The 16,912-nt window shown below is 45.9% G+C and overlaps 1 protein-coding gene across 1 annotated transcript in view; it reads right to left on the bottom strand.

Annotated features, from left to right (window-relative positions):
* The window catches only part of camk1da (calcium/calmodulin-dependent protein kinase 1Da), a 426,293-nt gene that overhangs the window by 323,904 nt on the left and 85,477 nt on the right, over positions 1–16,912 (bottom strand). The gene's annotated exons all lie outside the window — the stretch shown is intronic.

Genomic DNA, 16,912 nt, shown 5'->3' with positions numbered 1-16,912 from the left:
CTGAGGCACTCGTGCTCACAAATGTGGAGACAGCTGGTCCTCTGCCTGTAACCCATCTTGTAGGGGTCTTGCCCTTCAGCTGCTTCGTGGTGTCCATCCCCTCTGCCCTGTGGAGCAGCATCTGGTTATAGCAAAGGCGGCTGGTGCTGCTATTGTTGTTGGTGCTGCAGCTGGAGCATGTAGCAGCAGTAAGCCCCCTGTCCTAGACCCTCAGCAGAGGTGGAGCTGCATAAACTGCCCACTTGCCACTCTGAATGCTGGCAGCAGGGATGGGTGAGTGAAGGGCTGGTCAGGAGAAGTGCCGTCCAGGCAATTGGCACTCATCTGTCACTCAGTGACTGCACTCTCTGACAGCAGGAGTGCTTTGCAAGGAAGCATCACAGCTTGGCCAATTCTGATCAGTAAGGGCTTTTCAATGTAATTGATCAAAACCTTCCCAGCCTGTCAGTTTCACTGACGCGGTCTCTCCCAGTGTGTTCTCACCTTCTCCAACGTGCCTGTTCGGAGACACAGCCTAAGACTAGGCTCCCCACTAGAAAATCCCTCATTAATGGGTTCAATTACCTTCATGTCTGAACCACTAGCCCACTCCTGGCAAAAGCGAGAACATGCCAGCAAGCCAGACTGACATTTTTTGTTCCATTTTTCCCATTTCCCTCCCACCTCCAAATCCATCTCCAAGGGCCCAGGGAAATTTGCCCCAATGTTTATTCAAGGATATGCAACATTCAACTCCACCTCCTTTTCCTTTTTGTCTGTCCTTCCTAGAGGTGGAGCTGCGCTGATAATAAGGGATGGGATTAGTGCATTAGTAAGGGAGGATCTCAGGTGAGAAGAACAATGTGTGGAATCAGTTTGGGTGGAGCTAAGAAACAGCAAAGGGCAGCAGACATTGGTTGCAGTTTATAGGCCACCAAACAGTAATGGTAACGTGGGGCATGGTGTTAATCAGGAGATGAGAGAAGAATGTAGCATGGGCAATACAGTAAACATGGATGACTTCAATCTGCATATAGACTGGATAAACCAAATGAGCACTAATGCTGTGGAAGACGAGTTTCTGGAGTGTGTTAGGCTTGGTTTTCTAGAGCAGTATGCTGAGTATCCGAATAGAGGGCAGGTTATTTTAGATCTAGTATTATGTAATGAAAAAGGGCTAATTAATAACCCTGCTGTAAAAGAACCTTTAGGAATGAATGAACACAATATGCTGGAACTTTATGTTTGAAAGAGAGGTAGTTCATTCTGAAGCAATGATGCTAAAGTTGAATAAAGGGAATTATGAAGGCAGGAGGGACAAATTGGCTGAGGTAGACTGGGAAAATACATTAAAAGGTATGACTGTACATAGGCAATGGATAGTCTTCAAAGAGCTATTACACAGCTTACAGCACCTATACATTACTTCAAGGTGCAAAACCCCCCAAAAAAGTCAATCAACCGTGGCTGACAAAGGAAGTTAAGGTTTATATAAGATTAAAAGAAAAGGTTTATAAAGTTGCCAGAAGTAGTAGTAAACCCGAGGATTGGGAGGTTTTTAGGAACAGCAAAGGAAGATCAACAAACTGGTAAAGGGAGAATAGGATATCAATGCAATCTAGCAAAAAGCATAAAAATGGACTGTAAAAGCTTCAATGGGTGTGTAAAAAGAAAGCGTTTGGCCAAGAGAAATGTGGGTAAGCCAAAGGCAGAGTCAGGAGAATTCATTATGCGGAATAGAGAAATGGTAGAGAAGCTACTTTGTGTCTGTTTTCACTGAGGAACATACAGGAAATCTCCCAGATTTAGAGATCCAGGGGACTAGGGAGAATGAGGAGTTGAAGGAAATTAGTACAAGTAAGAAGATTGTATTGGAGAAATGAATGGGATGAAAGTTGCTAAGTTCCCAGAACCTGATATTTTGCATCTCAGAGTGTTGAAAGAGGTTGCTATAGAGATAGTGGATGCATTGGTGATCATTTTCCAAAATTCTATGGATGCTGGAATGGTTCCTGAAGATTGGAAAGTAGCAAATGTCACCCCACTATTTAAGAAGGGAGAGAGAGAGAAAACAGGGAACTACAGAACTGTTATATCATTAGTAGGGAAAATGCTAGAAGCTAATGTAAAGGATGTGATAAATGGATACTTAGATAATCATAATCTGATTGGACATATTCAGCATGGATTTGCGAATGGGAAATCATGTTTGATGAACTTGTTGGAGTTTTTGAGGATGTTACTAACAAAATTGATGAAAGGAGAGTCGATGGGCATAGTATACTTGGATTTTCAGAAAGCTTTTGATAAAGTCTCCCACAGGAGGTTGATTAGCAAAATAAAAGCACGTGGAATAGGAGGCAATTTACTGGCACAGATTAAGGATTGGCTAATAGGCAGAAAACAGAGTAGGAATAAATGAGTCATTCTCACGTTGACAGGCTGTGACTAGTGCGGTACTGCAAAGTTCAGGGCTTGGGCCCCAGCTGTTCACAATATATATGCGGGACCAAATGTAATATTTCCAAAGCTAGGCGAGAATGTGTGTTGCGAGGAAGATGTAAAGCAGCTACAGGAGGACTTGGGCAAAATTAGTGAGTGGGCAAGAAAATGGCAGATGGAATATAATGTGGAAAAATGTGAGGCTATCCACTTTGGTAGAAGGAACAGATGTGCAAAGTATTTCCTAAATGGTAAGAGATTAGAAACTGTAGATGCACAGAAGGAGCTGGGTGTCTTTGTCCATAAGTCACTGAAAGCTAACATGCAGGTGCAGTGGAAGGCTAATGGAATGTTAGCCTTTATCGCAAGAGGATTTGAGTACAAGGGTAGTGAAGTCTTGCTTCAATTGTATAGAAGCTTGGTTAGACCGCACCTGGAGTACTGTGTGCAGTTTTGGTCCCCTTACTTCAGAAAGGATATTATTGCCATAGAGGGAGTGCAGTGAAGGTTCACCAAACTTACTCCGGGGAAGATGGGACTGTCTTATGAAGAGAGATTGGGGAAACTGGGCATGTGTTCTTTAGATTTTTGAAGAATGAGAGGTGATCTCATTGAAACCTACAAAATACTTAAAGGAACTCACAGGGTAGATGCAGGTAAGATGTCTCCCCTGGCTAGGAGTCTAGAACGAGGGGACACAATCTCAAATAAGGGGGAAGCCACTTAGGGCCGAGATGAGGAGAAATTTCTTTACTCAGGGGATTGTGAATCTTTGGAATTCTCTTCCCCAGAGAGCCATGGAAGCTCAGTCATTGAGAGTGTTTAAGGTATGTTTAACCTATCAAGAGATTGATAGGTTTCTGATTAACAATAATGTAAAGGGTAATGAGGATAGTGTGGGTAAAAGACATTGAAGTGTTCAATCAGCCATGATCATATTGAATGGTAGAGCAGGTTCAACGGGCTGAATGGCCTTCTCCTGGTCCTATTTTCCCATGTTTCAGGTCAATGACCTTCAGACAGAAATTGATTGTTGATTTGTTATGATCTGGACTGGTGGAAATGATGTGGAAACAAATTGAACGAGAACTTTCAGAAGGGCTGATAGGTTGAATGATGGGCTGAGATATCTGCATTCCTCTAATCATGGCCTCTAGAGCATCCCCGATTTCAATCAACCCATCGTTGGAGGTTGTGCCTCCAGCTGCCAAGGCGCTCAGCTCTGGAATTCCCTCCCTAAACCTCTCCCTCTCTCTACTCCTCTCTCCTCCATTAAGACATTCCTTAAAACCTGACTCTTTGACCAAGCATTTGGTTATCCACCCTAATATCTTCTTGCCTGGCTCAGTGTCAAATCTTGTTCCATAATGCTTTTTTGAAGCAGTGTGGGATATTTTTAACGCAGTAATAGTGCTTTATTAGTTCAAAGTGTTGCACAATTCACTGATAATCGGCATGACTATCTTGAATCTTAGTTTCCTTAGGCAGACTTATTCTATTTACAAAGCTGCCTCTAAACGTGGAGCAATACCTCCAGATTTCAAAAGGTTCATGCACATATTTTGCAGCCAGGATGATGTCACTGCTGAATGACTAAGTGGCTTGTACAGGCTCAAATCATTGTATTCCTGTAAGCAAAGACATGATCTAGATGTAGAACTCTTTGATGTTGCACATGAGTGGCTGACTGATATTACAAGGCAAAAAGGAAACACTTCACTCAAAGACACGCTACCATTTCCCAGCTTGAGAGCAAGCAGGTGTGTCAGTCTGCCCTTGCTGCTAGTTTCAGATTTTTTTCTTCAATTCTGTGAACAATTGCCTCTTGAAAAATCACTGGCAGCTAACAAGGGCACAGCCACAATATGCTGTTCTGATCTAAGAGGATCCACGTGACAGCCTTTCTGTGTCTTATCAATTTGCTTTGTGTCTTTGTTCCAAATCCTGAGTTTTATGGTGCATTTCAAGCACTTTTTAAATGGGCCCAATTTCCACTTCAAAAAGAACCGTTTGTCACTGTGATCTCATTTTAATTTTTAATACCTCTGGAAAGTGATATATGATCACCCTTTGTAAGGTCTGTTTCACTGTGTAATATTGAATGATGGCTGCATTGTCAGACTGCACTGCAAGCGAGTTCCTAGGAATCCACAAAAGCTCAAAGGAAAAGCTCAGCAATTTCTGCAGTTGCCAGAGTCAACTTTAACTTTAGAGTAACAACCCCAGCCTGTATGCTCAAATTTTCTCCTTTGTGCCTTTTGTGGCCTCAGGACTTGACAAAGCGCTTTACAGTGCTTGAAAGATAATCACTGTTAAAATGCATGATGGTGGCTTTTCTGACCCATCCCCAGTGACCAATGGAGTTAAATGGGGCTGCGTGACAGTACCAACCCTCTTCAACATGTTTCTCTCCACCAAGCTCTCCCATGCCTGCCATGATGGTGATCCTGGAATCGAAATCAAATATCCAAAATCTATAATTAGGAAGCTGCTCAATCTGAGATGACTCCAGGCACAGACTGAGGTCTTTAAGGGCATACATGGATGAGTAAGGACATGAGGGAACAGCTGAGGTTGAAGAAAGCAGAAAGCAGTGGAGGCTGGCTCACTGAATTTATTCAAGGCAGAGTTAGATAGATTTTTGATAGACAAGGGAATCCAGGGTTAAAGTAGGTAGGTGGGAGGGGCAGACGGGAAAGTGGAGCTGAAACCACTACTAGTTGAGCCATGATCTTATCGAATGCAGAAGCAGGCTTGATGGGCTGAATGGCCTACTGCAGCCCCTAAGTCCTATGTTCCTAGCTTGCACGCAAGGTTCCACAGACAGCAATGTGACAATGGCCAAGACACCAGAAAGAACTCACCCCCCCACTCTTAACTTTACATCCACATGAGAGGGCAGGCACAGACTCAGTTTAACACCTCATCCAAAATATGGCACCTCTGGCAGTGCAGTACTGCTTGTGGAACATCAAACCTAGATCTTACACTCATCTCTCTAGAGTGGAACCTGAACCCATGACCATTGGACTCAGAGGCAAGAGTTCTACCCACTGAGTCATCACTGGTATCAAACACACTGTAGTATAAAGTCTATCTGAGGAGGTGGAAGAGGCTGACTCCATAATTAATTTTACAAGGAAGTCGGACAGGTCCTGAATGATAATGTTGGGAATGTTGTGACAATTAAGTGTTTGCTCTAGTTGCGATTAAGAGTAGCTGATACAAAATAGGGGAAGGTCAGGGCATATATATTAGAACCTGTGTGTGGGGGGCTATGTGGAAGGGAAAAGCAGTTTGCGCCTAAGTCATACCAAGTTTTGTGAATAAACTTCTCTGAAAGGCAGACTGGCTGCAGCTTCTTCCTTTGCCAGGTGGATGCTCATTGACGTAACACTTGAAAATGAGGGACTGACAGAGTTATAGGTGAAAAGCAGGGATATGGGACGAGCCATGGCTGCTCTTTCATAGGCTCCACAGACCAAATGGCCTCCGTCAGTGCTGTAAGGTTCTATGATTTTATGAGAGTCCAGGGTTACTGATGAAAAATTTCTGAGGCCCACAATCCCAAATTTTCCCCCTTCCAAGAAATGTATAGTTTACCAGAGCTGAACAAACAGACTGTGTAGGAGACTCGGAAACAAAGGAACACTTGTGGGTCATAGGTCATAGTTGAGAGAGAAGTGGGCCACAAACGAGAGAAATATTAGTTCCACTGTGTGGAGTACTAATGTACAGTGACTGAACGCCTGAAGAAACATACCTGTTGTCTCATGGGACCCTGACCTGTGACTGACCAAAATGGAGAAGGCTCATTCGGGAAGGCACTGAACACATCGAGGTTCAATGTGTTCAAATGCAAAGTCGAGGGAGCACCTAAACCTCGAAACAACCCATCTACACAACCCTTCAAGCACCACCTGCCCCCGAACTGGCAGAGTCTGCAGATCATGCATTGGACTTATCAGCCATCTCAGACCCCATCTTGGAAACAAGTCATCCTTATCCTGAGGGACTGCCTAAGAGAAGAAGAATCAATGGCTAATACATAAATGGTTTAGCGAGATACATAATGGGCAACATTCCACCAACCCCCCCCCAACACCGTTGGTGGGGAAGTATGTGAGCGGGCGCGCTTCCGATCGGCACCCCCAATCGGGGGCACACCACCATTTTACATGGGTGGGCCTCGCCCCCACTCGCCGACCAGAAGGTGCAGGCCAATGTTTGGAGTAAAATTAGCTGCAGACGAAAGACAATTATTACATTTGATTGGGCAACATGTTCCCCTCTTGTGTAAGTGCTGACTCTCTCTGGGATATGCCAGTATTCTGCTGCACCATACACAAATGGACACCTTACATCAGCATACTATTCTTGCTTGGCACCCACACATACACATTAGACTGGATGGCGACCAGGTTCGGGACACTTTCTCTTTCCCGAGCCCAAAGATACTCTGGAATCCCCTGCCACCAGCAGCAGAGGGTGGAATCATCCCAGATTTGCACCAAGTGCACTAACAGGTGGGGAAACGGATGTTTTACCCGTTGGCCGCAATGGCGGCTTTTCATGCCCTATCACCCGCTTCCCGCCTCATTAATTATACAGCCACAGGAAACACGCCGTCTCGCTGACGGGTGGACTCTGAAATGCCCGCCATGCTGTTACCCCATGCTGTTTCCTCACTCCGAGTGTCATATCTAAACTGCAGCCCCACACACAGTTCTCAATGCTTTGCAGCCCAGCACTGCTCCAGTGAAGACATGGCCCTGAAAGCCAAGAAGAGTTCAGTGACCCATCACTGGAATGGCTTTTTGGAGGCCCACAGAGATGTCCTCCACCCCAGCTCTGGCTGCAGAATGTCCAGCAATCTCACCACTGAGATTGCTTGGTAGGCGATGGCAGTGGTGGTCAGTGCCAATGCTGCACAGAAGAGGTTGGCCATCCAGTGGAGAAAGAGGATGAATGATCTCATCTGTGCGGCCAGGGTATGGCAACCATCTCATCACTCTAAACTCACACACTCACGAGCCCATCACACATTCACTGGCATCTCACTCACTGCCAGCTCAAGGGACATCACCAACTCACTCTCTCACACACACACCCTCACATCTCCATCTGGCCTCATCTCCTCTGGAGACTGCCCTCCTCAGCCCTCACCATCGTGAGGCCGCTTGCACAGACCCTGGGATACCCCCCCTTCCCCAGTACAGCCCTCACCCTGCAGCCTCTGCCCTTGCCTGAGGCCACTTCTACTCCTTCACCAAACAAGCCCTCGACCTGAAGCCTTATGGCTGATCCCGTAGTTAGAGAGATGCCCGTGAGCCCCCCTAAAAGTGATGTGGTGCTGCCTGTGAGGCCTGGCGCTGATAACTGCGAGTGCTGCCTGAAGCAAGGTAGGCAAACACTCCTCAAAGTCCTGAGCGAAGTGCAGCTCGCCAAGTGCATGTCACTTAGGTACAGTTGTGAAACACGTCGGCATGCAATCACGCCAATGTGCCCAGATGATCCGGCGTTGGGGCGATGATTCTGGAGAGCTTGGATTATAATGATGTGCAGATGTATTAGAATGAAGATCCTGACATGCGGCAATGGGAAACCTGGCGCACCATTGCCAGACGGAGCAGGCAATTGCAAACTGGTTTCACGACGTTGTGAAACCAATATTTGGCCTTCCTGCCATATCATTCCCTGACACCTACCATGATGCCATAAGCCAGCGAGCACAGAAAATTCCACCCGTGGGCTCCGACTGACAAGATCTCCCTCGCTGAAATGTCTCAGTATCAATATTATGAAGTGCCTAATACTGAGTCATCCAGGAAACACTTGGATGTGTTTTGACAAATAATTCATGCCTTTGTGGCACCGAAAATAATGCTGTTGTTGAAGTTACCAGGAGCAAAAACAAATAATAGTAACTGACCTTTCAAACACTATGGGTAGAATTGTTCACTGAGCAGCGGGCATGCACCCAACCCGCTCGAGCATGAAACAGCACATGATGACTTCGGGCGAGCATCCCGACATCATCGCGTGGTATTCCGGTCGATGGATGCGCGCTAAACTCAGAAGTGCGCCCACCGACAATTAAGAGGGCAATGAATCCAATTAACGGCGCAATTCACAGGGATTTTCCGTTGCCCGTCCAACGTTATGGCCGGCAGTGGGAGGGTGGGTGAATCGACCAGGCCGGCCTTTGCATTTTTCAGGAAACCTCCATCCACGGGCGGGATGAGGTTCCTGTGATCAATTAAAATAAAAATAAATTTCTGTGGACAGCGTTTTCATCACCTACGTTTTCAGAAGACTGATTATGAAACTTTCCGGTTTCTGTGACCTTTATTCCAGGTTCAGCTCCAGGAGGCAGCTCTCTGCCTTCAGGCAGCTGTGAGCGCTCACCCACACCCACACCCGCGCTGACTCCAGCGCTGGCCCTCCTCCCGCCCCCACCCCCTCCCCACCTCACCACCCTGGCAGCGCTGGGCCTTTTAGCACGCGCGGGCTTCACACTGGCTGTTTGTTAATTGGCCGGCCAGCGTGAATTCGCAGTCAGGGGTCAATCGCAGTCGGGGGTCCATTCCCCAGCCAACCCTGGACCCACCCACCGCGCCCACCCGCCAATCTGAAAATTCTACCTTATGTGTCTAAAAATAGGTAATCCTTTACAAAGCTCATCACGTCACCAGCTAAAGATAGTAAAATAGTCTTTGCAAATTAGAGATTTACTCATTTAAGCTTAATATTATCTGTACTGATATGATTAGATGAGGAAATCCATGTGTCTGTTCAGTGACAGTCAGCACATCCATCAGTTTAATGTGTGCCCGTTTTACTTATGCTCGGGACACCACGGTATCTCACTTCCTTCTCCGTAATTACTTCTATCCTTACTTTTCTCTGATCTCACAAACCCACCAGCTGAGAGAGAGAAAGAGAGAGAGAGGGAGGGAGAGGGAGATCAAGAAATTAAAGCCTTTGCTGGGTCCATTCTGGACGGGGGTTTGGTGAAAGAGCTAGCCTTTCTCATTTCCTTTACAGGCTCCTGGCAGAGAACTCACTGCATAGAGGTGATAGCTATAAACTCGTTGTCCAAGGTGCAGCATATTTGTACTCTGATTCTCTTTAAAATGGGCTACTTAAATCACAGCTGGCAGTGAGTGAGTATGCATCTGTTATTTCTATATGCAAACAGCTACATTAATCAATGCGATACCAGCAAGCAGTCACTCCTGACTGTACACCTGCAAAATTCAAATACACTGCAATCTTTTAAGAAATAAAACTTCTTTTTCTCTGAAGGACTTTTTAGACTGTGGGTAAAATGCACCCAGGCCCTGCAAACAAACAGTTACATTGTTACCTGAATATTGGGTGGTATCAAAGGTTTAACATTTTGGGAAATGACAGGCTACAGTTAATGAAACCCGGCCTCAAATAACCAGTTGGAGTTTTTATTTTTTTTCTTCAGCTCCCTGCCCAAAGGCAAGTCTAGCCCACAGTACCACAACCTCCAACATGGGTATGGCGAGGAGGCAGGTCCCAAATCCACTCCAGCCAGAACAGGGATCGAATCCTGTGCTATTGGCACCACAATAGCCGTCCAACCAACTGAGCCAACTGACCCCCACTAGAAGGCCAACTTGCTAGGTCAATATACGCTTTTGCGGTCTCCTCTACATTGGAGAGACCAAACATAAACTGGGCGACCGCTTTGCAGAACACCTGCGGTCTGTCCGCAAGAAAGACCCAAACTTCCCTGTCGCTTGCCATTTAACACTCCACCCTGCTCTCTTGCCCACATGTCTGTCCTTGGTCTGCTGCATTGTTCCAGTGAAGCTCAACGCAAACTGGAGGAACAGCACCTCATCTTCCGACTAGGCACTTTACAGCCTTCCGGACTGAATATTGAATTCAACAACTTTAGATCTTGAACTCCCTCCTCCATCCCCACCCCTTTTCCGTTTCTTCCCCCTTCCTTTTGTTTTTTTGAATAATTTATATAGATTTTTCTTTTCCCACCTATTTCCATTATTTTTAAATCTTGTATGCCCTGCTAGTCTTTCTACTCCACCCCCACTAGAGCCTTGAGTGTCCTGCCATCCAATCTTAATTAGCACATTCGTTTAGATAATATCACCACCTTCAACACCTCTTTGTTCCTTTGTCTGTGACATGTTTTGATTATCTGCTCCTATCACTGCTTGCTTGTCCCTACAACCACCACCCCCACCCCCACTTCTCCCACACCTCCCCCCCCCCCCCCCCCCCCACCCACCAACCACCACCTTAATCCAGCTTATATTTCACCCCTCTCCTAATATTCACTCAGTTCTGTTGAAGGGTCATGAGGACTCGAAACGTCAACTCTTTTCTTCTCCGCCGATGCTGCCGGACCTGCTGAGTTTTTCCAGGTAATTCTGTTTTTGTTTACGCTTTTACATGCATGTTTGTAGTAATTGGTTTAGTTGTCCCTCCCTCCTGTCAATCAACCGTAGATCCAATCCCTTGAAGATGCCCCATCACACTGTAATGTGACAGAGCTTAAGTCATTCCTAGGGATGATAACTGATTATAGCCACTTCTTACCTAACCTATCCACTGTGCTTGCACTGCTTCACCTGTCGCTGAGGAAGAATCACCGCTGGTCATGGGGTTCATGGCAAGAAAAAGCCTTTGCAGCAGCAAAGAAACTACTTCATTCATCATGCTTGGTGGTACATTATGACCCAGACAAAGAGCTGGTGTTGACGTGCAATGCTTCTCCTTGTAGCATAGGAGCCGTATTGTCACATCAAATGGAGGACAGGTCAGAAAGACCCATCGGCTACGTTTCAGGAAGACTCTCCTGGGCTGAAAAGGGCAACTCCCAGCTGGAGAAAGGAGGACTGTCAGTTGTGTTTGGTGTCAAGTGGTTTCACCAATACCTGCACGGGCGACATTTCGCAATGGTGTCTGACCATAAGCCGCTGACGGGTTTGTTCAGTGAAGACAAAGCGATTCAACCCATAGCTTCAGCAAGAATCCAGCATTGGGCCCTGATGTTAGCAGCTTATGAGTACACCATATAGTCAATGCAGTCATCTTCCATTACCGGGCAGTCATCCCAACACAGCCATTCCACAAGAATTAGTGTTGTTGTTAAATTTCTTGGATTCATCACCCTATATGTGCTAAACAGATCAAGATTTGGACAAGCAGAGACCCAGTACTGTCAAAAGTTAAAGACTTTGCTTTACAAGGCTGGCCAAGTACCCATGTGTCTGATGACCTGCGCCCCTTTTATTCCAGAAGCACTGAACTGAGTTGCCAGGATGGAACCTTGCTGTGGGGTTCCAGAGTCATGGTCCCTTCCCAGGGCAGAGAGTCACCCTTGGCAGAGTTCCACAGCGCACACCCAGGCACGTCAAGGATGATGAAGTTGGCACGTAGTTATGTCTAGTGGCCAGGAATAGATAGTGATATCGAGAGTATGGTTAAACACTGTTCCCTTTGCCAGCAACACAAGTAGCTACCTGCCTCAGCTCCTCTTCACCGATGCGATTGGCCTGGCTGCCCTTGATTCAGACCGCATATTGACTATGTGGGACCTTTTCTGGGCACCATCCTCCTGTTACTCATCAGTGCACATTCGAAGTGGCTTGATGTCTTGATGTCTACAGGGTAAAAATGCCAACTTCAGCCACAACAACTGAGAAGCTGTGTCACTCCTTTCGTACACATGGTTTGCCTGAGATTATCATCTCTGACAATGAAACAGCTTTCTCCAGCGTTGAATTTCAGGGGTTCTCAGACCTGAATGGCATCTGGCTCATAAAGACTGCTCCCTGGCATCCTTCATCAAATGGTCTCGCCGAAAGAGCTGTCCAGACTTTTAAAGCCAGTATGAAGAAGTTGTCTGGAGGTAGTTTGGAGTCTCATCTTTCCAGATTCCTTCTGAGGTACCGCACAATGTCACAGACTACTACGGGTTCCACACCGTCAGAGCTGCCGATGAAGCACCGCTTGTGCATGTACCTGGATTTGGTGTTTCCCAATTTGGAAGGGAAGGTGAGACAGTAACAAACCACTCAGAAACTGAACCATGATCTACACAGCGGTGCTCGTACATTCAAAGCAGGCGACCCTGTGTACATGTGTAACTTTGAAAGTGGGCCATGCTGGACTCCAGCAGCCATCATTTCGGCAGCAGGTTCATTGCCATTTTGAGTTCAAGTTGAGAACAGAGTAGCGCACAAACATCTGGATCACATTCGAGCAGGAGAAACAGCTCAACGAATGCAAGATCAACCCATGATTGATGTTTTGCTGCCAACCTCTTAAGTGTGTGTTCACCCTACAGCTGCTATTCCTAACACACCCAACGAGCTGTTGAATACAGAACCACCCAGTTCCAGTGACGCACCTTTTTGTGCAGCTCAAGAGCCCACTGTTCCTGTTCCGGAACATCCCTCAGAAGAGCTGACATCCCCGCAGAGTACCTCAGAGCCTTAATTTGTCGTCGTAGCCTACAGGTGATTGTCAAGAACACTAAGGGGCAGAATAATCCCTGAGCAATCACTTGCAGTTTGGGCAGCGCACTGTTCTTTGCTTACAAGGGAAGTTAAAGACAAGAGACATTACAAATGTTTTATTAGTTTTCAGACATGTTGTAGTAAACATAAGGAACTTAAAGGGGGAAGAAATGTAGTAATTGGATTAGTTGTCCCTCCCTCCTGTCAATCAACCATAGGTCAACACGATGGGAGGGGCTTCCAGTAGGGAGATGGCACCAAGTGTGTAAGCATTTAACATGTGTCCTCAACAAACATAAAGTTTATCTGCACTAAACCTGCTCCTCCTTCAAGTCCTGACAATGTTGTAGTCCAGAACTATTAATAGTGATGGTAAAGGCTCCAATTTTCTTTCCATCACATGGCTGACCAGTAATTTCTCCTGCTCTTACCGCTTGCCACTGGAGCATGTTAGAAGAATTTACAGGTTGATACTCAACCTGTTTGTCCATGTTATGAATGCACCTTCCTTGGTGATCAAGGCCGGAAGTGGGACTTGAGCCCATCTTCTGGCTCACAGGCAGGGACAGTACCACAAGACCTCCCCAGGGAGCTTTTATTTCTCCAGTGATAAATCTCTGCCACTGCATTGAAACATCATCAGCAAACACGGAGCATTGATACTCCCACAAAAGAGCATTCTTGCCAGTGAGAATACAATTTGACCATAGATGGGAGCAATACATTCGAAGTTTAAAATATCTATGACAAATCTATGAAATCATTGAATCTTCTGAGATCACGCATCTCCCTACTAATGATGTGCAGTTTACTGTTTGAGCCTTTTGGTAGCAAAAACATGAACACAAACATTTGTTTGCAACCTGTTGAATTAGAAAAATCTGCTCTGAATCTCTGCACCAACTTATTAGTTACAAGAGGAGCGAAGTTGTATCCATGTCATTCACCCTGAGACATGCTAAATGTCAAAACTGCCTGCATTAAGCAAGCAACATCATGGGTATAAGTCATTGTTTGAAACGCAAGGAAATCCTGTGAATGCTGGAAAACACAGATTTAGCTGAAAAATTTCACTTCATCACATTTCAATCTGCAGTAAACCTCATTATTGTTTATAGCAGAAAGCAATTATCCCTCGACATTTGATGGAGATTAAAATATGATGATGAAGTATCTCTTTTATACCCTTCATATGAGAGCTTAGTTGTTTGCATTTAAAAAGCTTCTTTGCCACTTACTTTGCATAGTAGAGCAAGGAGGAGACATTGGTGAATATTTTATATTGAAGCTTACGCTGTTGTATGATACAAATTGGTTTCCAATACAATACTAGTGCAAAGATTACATTTTCAAATGTCAAAAGATATACCTTCTTAAGAAGTCTTGTTCCTCCATCCCAACAAAGGGCATACACTGAAGGAAATTTATTAAACTGGGTATAAGCAAGGAATTTCTAATTAATAGAGAGCATTTCAAGGTTTAGAAAGGGATAATATATAATCTGTTCCCTCAGCTGTGCACTGAAAACATAAAAAAAACTCAAGTGTTTGAACTCATTAAAACATAGCAGCGTTACCCTGCATCTCAAGAGGCACAGTATGAGAAAGATGGCCTCACAAAGAAAACTTCAAAACTGAACACATTGCAACAAAGCTGAAGAAAGCATATGAATAATTGTACAGAAGGATAATCGATGCGACAGGATCATTGGGTTTGGAAACTCCACCACTGCACATTAAGAACAGGAGAGTCTGCACATTTTTTTTTATATTTCAATAAGGATTATAATTTTTACTTGTATTAGTTGTTTGGTCATACAGAACTTGAGTACTGCTGGAAAAAAAATGAACGTTGAAGCTTTCCAACTTGCACACCTCAGGACACTTCGCAAGAACACCAATTTAAGGGGAAAACAGCAATTTATACTGCATGTGAAGAGAGTGCTGGTTGGTTGGCGAGTGGACTCTGACTGGTGGAGGCGTTGCTATGGAGGATGCCTGAATATGCCGGAATAAGAATACCTACACTTCTGTTTAATATTCCAAACCCCAGGTACTGACAATTCACTTCATGTCCACGCATCACTTTCTACAATGTTATTTTTCTGATTGGCACTGAATGGGTTTAGCCTAGCTGTCTGAGTTGAGCTACATATTGTTAGGTGATCACTTTTCTGCTTCTTAAGTAGGACATTTTTTTTTATAGCTTTAGTGCCTCACCAATCTTTGCAGAATTGAAACAGCTCCCCTAAATTAATTTGTCAAATAATTCATATCTACTGCATGTCCAATATCAAAGTACAAAGTATTGATAATGCCATGAAAATTAGCAGGTTTTTTTTCTTCATTCACTGGTTGTGGGCTTCGCTGGCTGGGCCGGCATTTATTGCCCATCCCTAGTTGCCCCTTGAGAAGGTGGTGGTGAGCTGCCTTCTTGAGCCGCTGCAGTCCCTGTGGTGTAGGTATACCCACAGTGCAGTTAGGGAGGGAATTTCCAGACTGGAATGAGGCCGGAAAATCCACCTACAGATTCTGAAGCCAATGTTGAGGTCGTTTATACTGGACACCCAGTTAAGAAATCAGGTTCTGCTGACGCTTGCGCTCAGATTTCCAACAGAGGCAAATTTTCACAGGTGGTAAGTGAAATACCCAGGGCAAGGAGGAAAGTCTGGGTGAAAGGGAGTTGTCCTCCAGAGCATTCGAAGTTCCTGGTGACCCACCCAAAGAGGGTCGCTGGAGGTATCCCTGGGCGGAATCTTCCGTTTTCGGTAGCTGTCTCCCGCGCTGACTCTTAAGATCCCACCATATCTCCTGCCTGACATGCACTTGAAAGGACAGTGGTGGGCTTATCTCTCAACTGAAGGGCCTGGAATATGGCGAGCCACCTGCCTAGAGCTGCCGGCCTCTCTTGCGCTTAGCAGCGCCACAGAGAAAGCCATGACTGCTGCCGGAGCAACACCCGTCCCCCCAGAGTCTCAGGATCAGGGGGCAACCCAGGAAAAATGTAGCTGCTGCTGGGGAGAGTCTCGCGGGGTGGGGGTCTTGGGGAGAGGGGGGGCCATGAGAGTCAGCAGCATTGGCAGGGAAGTGGCTGTCAGCGAGCGCCCCCCCCACCCCCTCCAACCCCGTGTCCACGCCCTTGATCATGCACAGGTGAATGTAGATCAAGGGAACCATCCCCTCTCCCTGCATCTGACATACAGTCCGCACCGTTTAACCAGTTGTGCTGGCTGCATGTCAGCAGGCTCACCTGGAGCTGGGAAAATTGCAGCGGAGGTGGGAAGAGGCTCTTAACTGGTCATTAATTAGCCACTTAAGGGTCTGGAGTGGAGGTGGGGCAGTAAGGTCGACCATGGGCCTTCCCGCCCAGAACTTACTACGGGCGGAGGTGGGGAAGGCGTGGGTATCAGTCCCGACACCAACGCACCTGATTTTCAGTCCCTCCCACCTCCTTCTTCACCTCCTGCAGGGGGCAGAAGATTTCGCCCGTCATAAATTGGCTTATTCAGTTATCAATCCAGAGAGGCCAAATCAACGAGCAAGCGATTGTCCCAAAGTGAAAACAGTGATACCATAATGAACTTGTATCGAAGGAAACTACAGGAATGTGAGGTGCCCTGTATCTGGGCAAACTGTTCGTTTGGGCAACAGAATCAAACATTTGCAGCTGAGGAGAAAATGAAAGAGATTAAGATCTAGCTGATTCCCTTAAAGGTTAAATTGACAATTGACAAGAGCAGAATAAAAGGTCACTGTAAGTTTGTTTTAACTCACCTCCTGACTCCCCAAAGCCTTTCTACCATCTGCAAGGAGTGTCAGCAGTGTGATGGAACGTTCTCCACTTTCCTGGATGAGTGCAGCTCCTACAACACCAAAGAGGCTCGGCACCGTCCAGACAAAGCTTCCCACTTGACTGGGACCCCATCCACTATCTTAAACATTCATTCCCTCCACCACCAATGCACAGTAGCA

Source organism: Carcharodon carcharias, chromosome 13, assembly GCF_017639515.1.
Source record: "Carcharodon carcharias isolate sCarCar2 chromosome 13, sCarCar2.pri, whole genome shotgun sequence".
In the NCBI taxonomy this organism is placed as follows: domain Eukaryota; kingdom Metazoa; phylum Chordata; class Chondrichthyes; order Lamniformes; family Lamnidae; genus Carcharodon; species Carcharodon carcharias.
The sequence above is the reverse complement of the archived record's forward strand: the minus strand, read 5'-3'. Positions and strand labels throughout refer to the sequence as shown.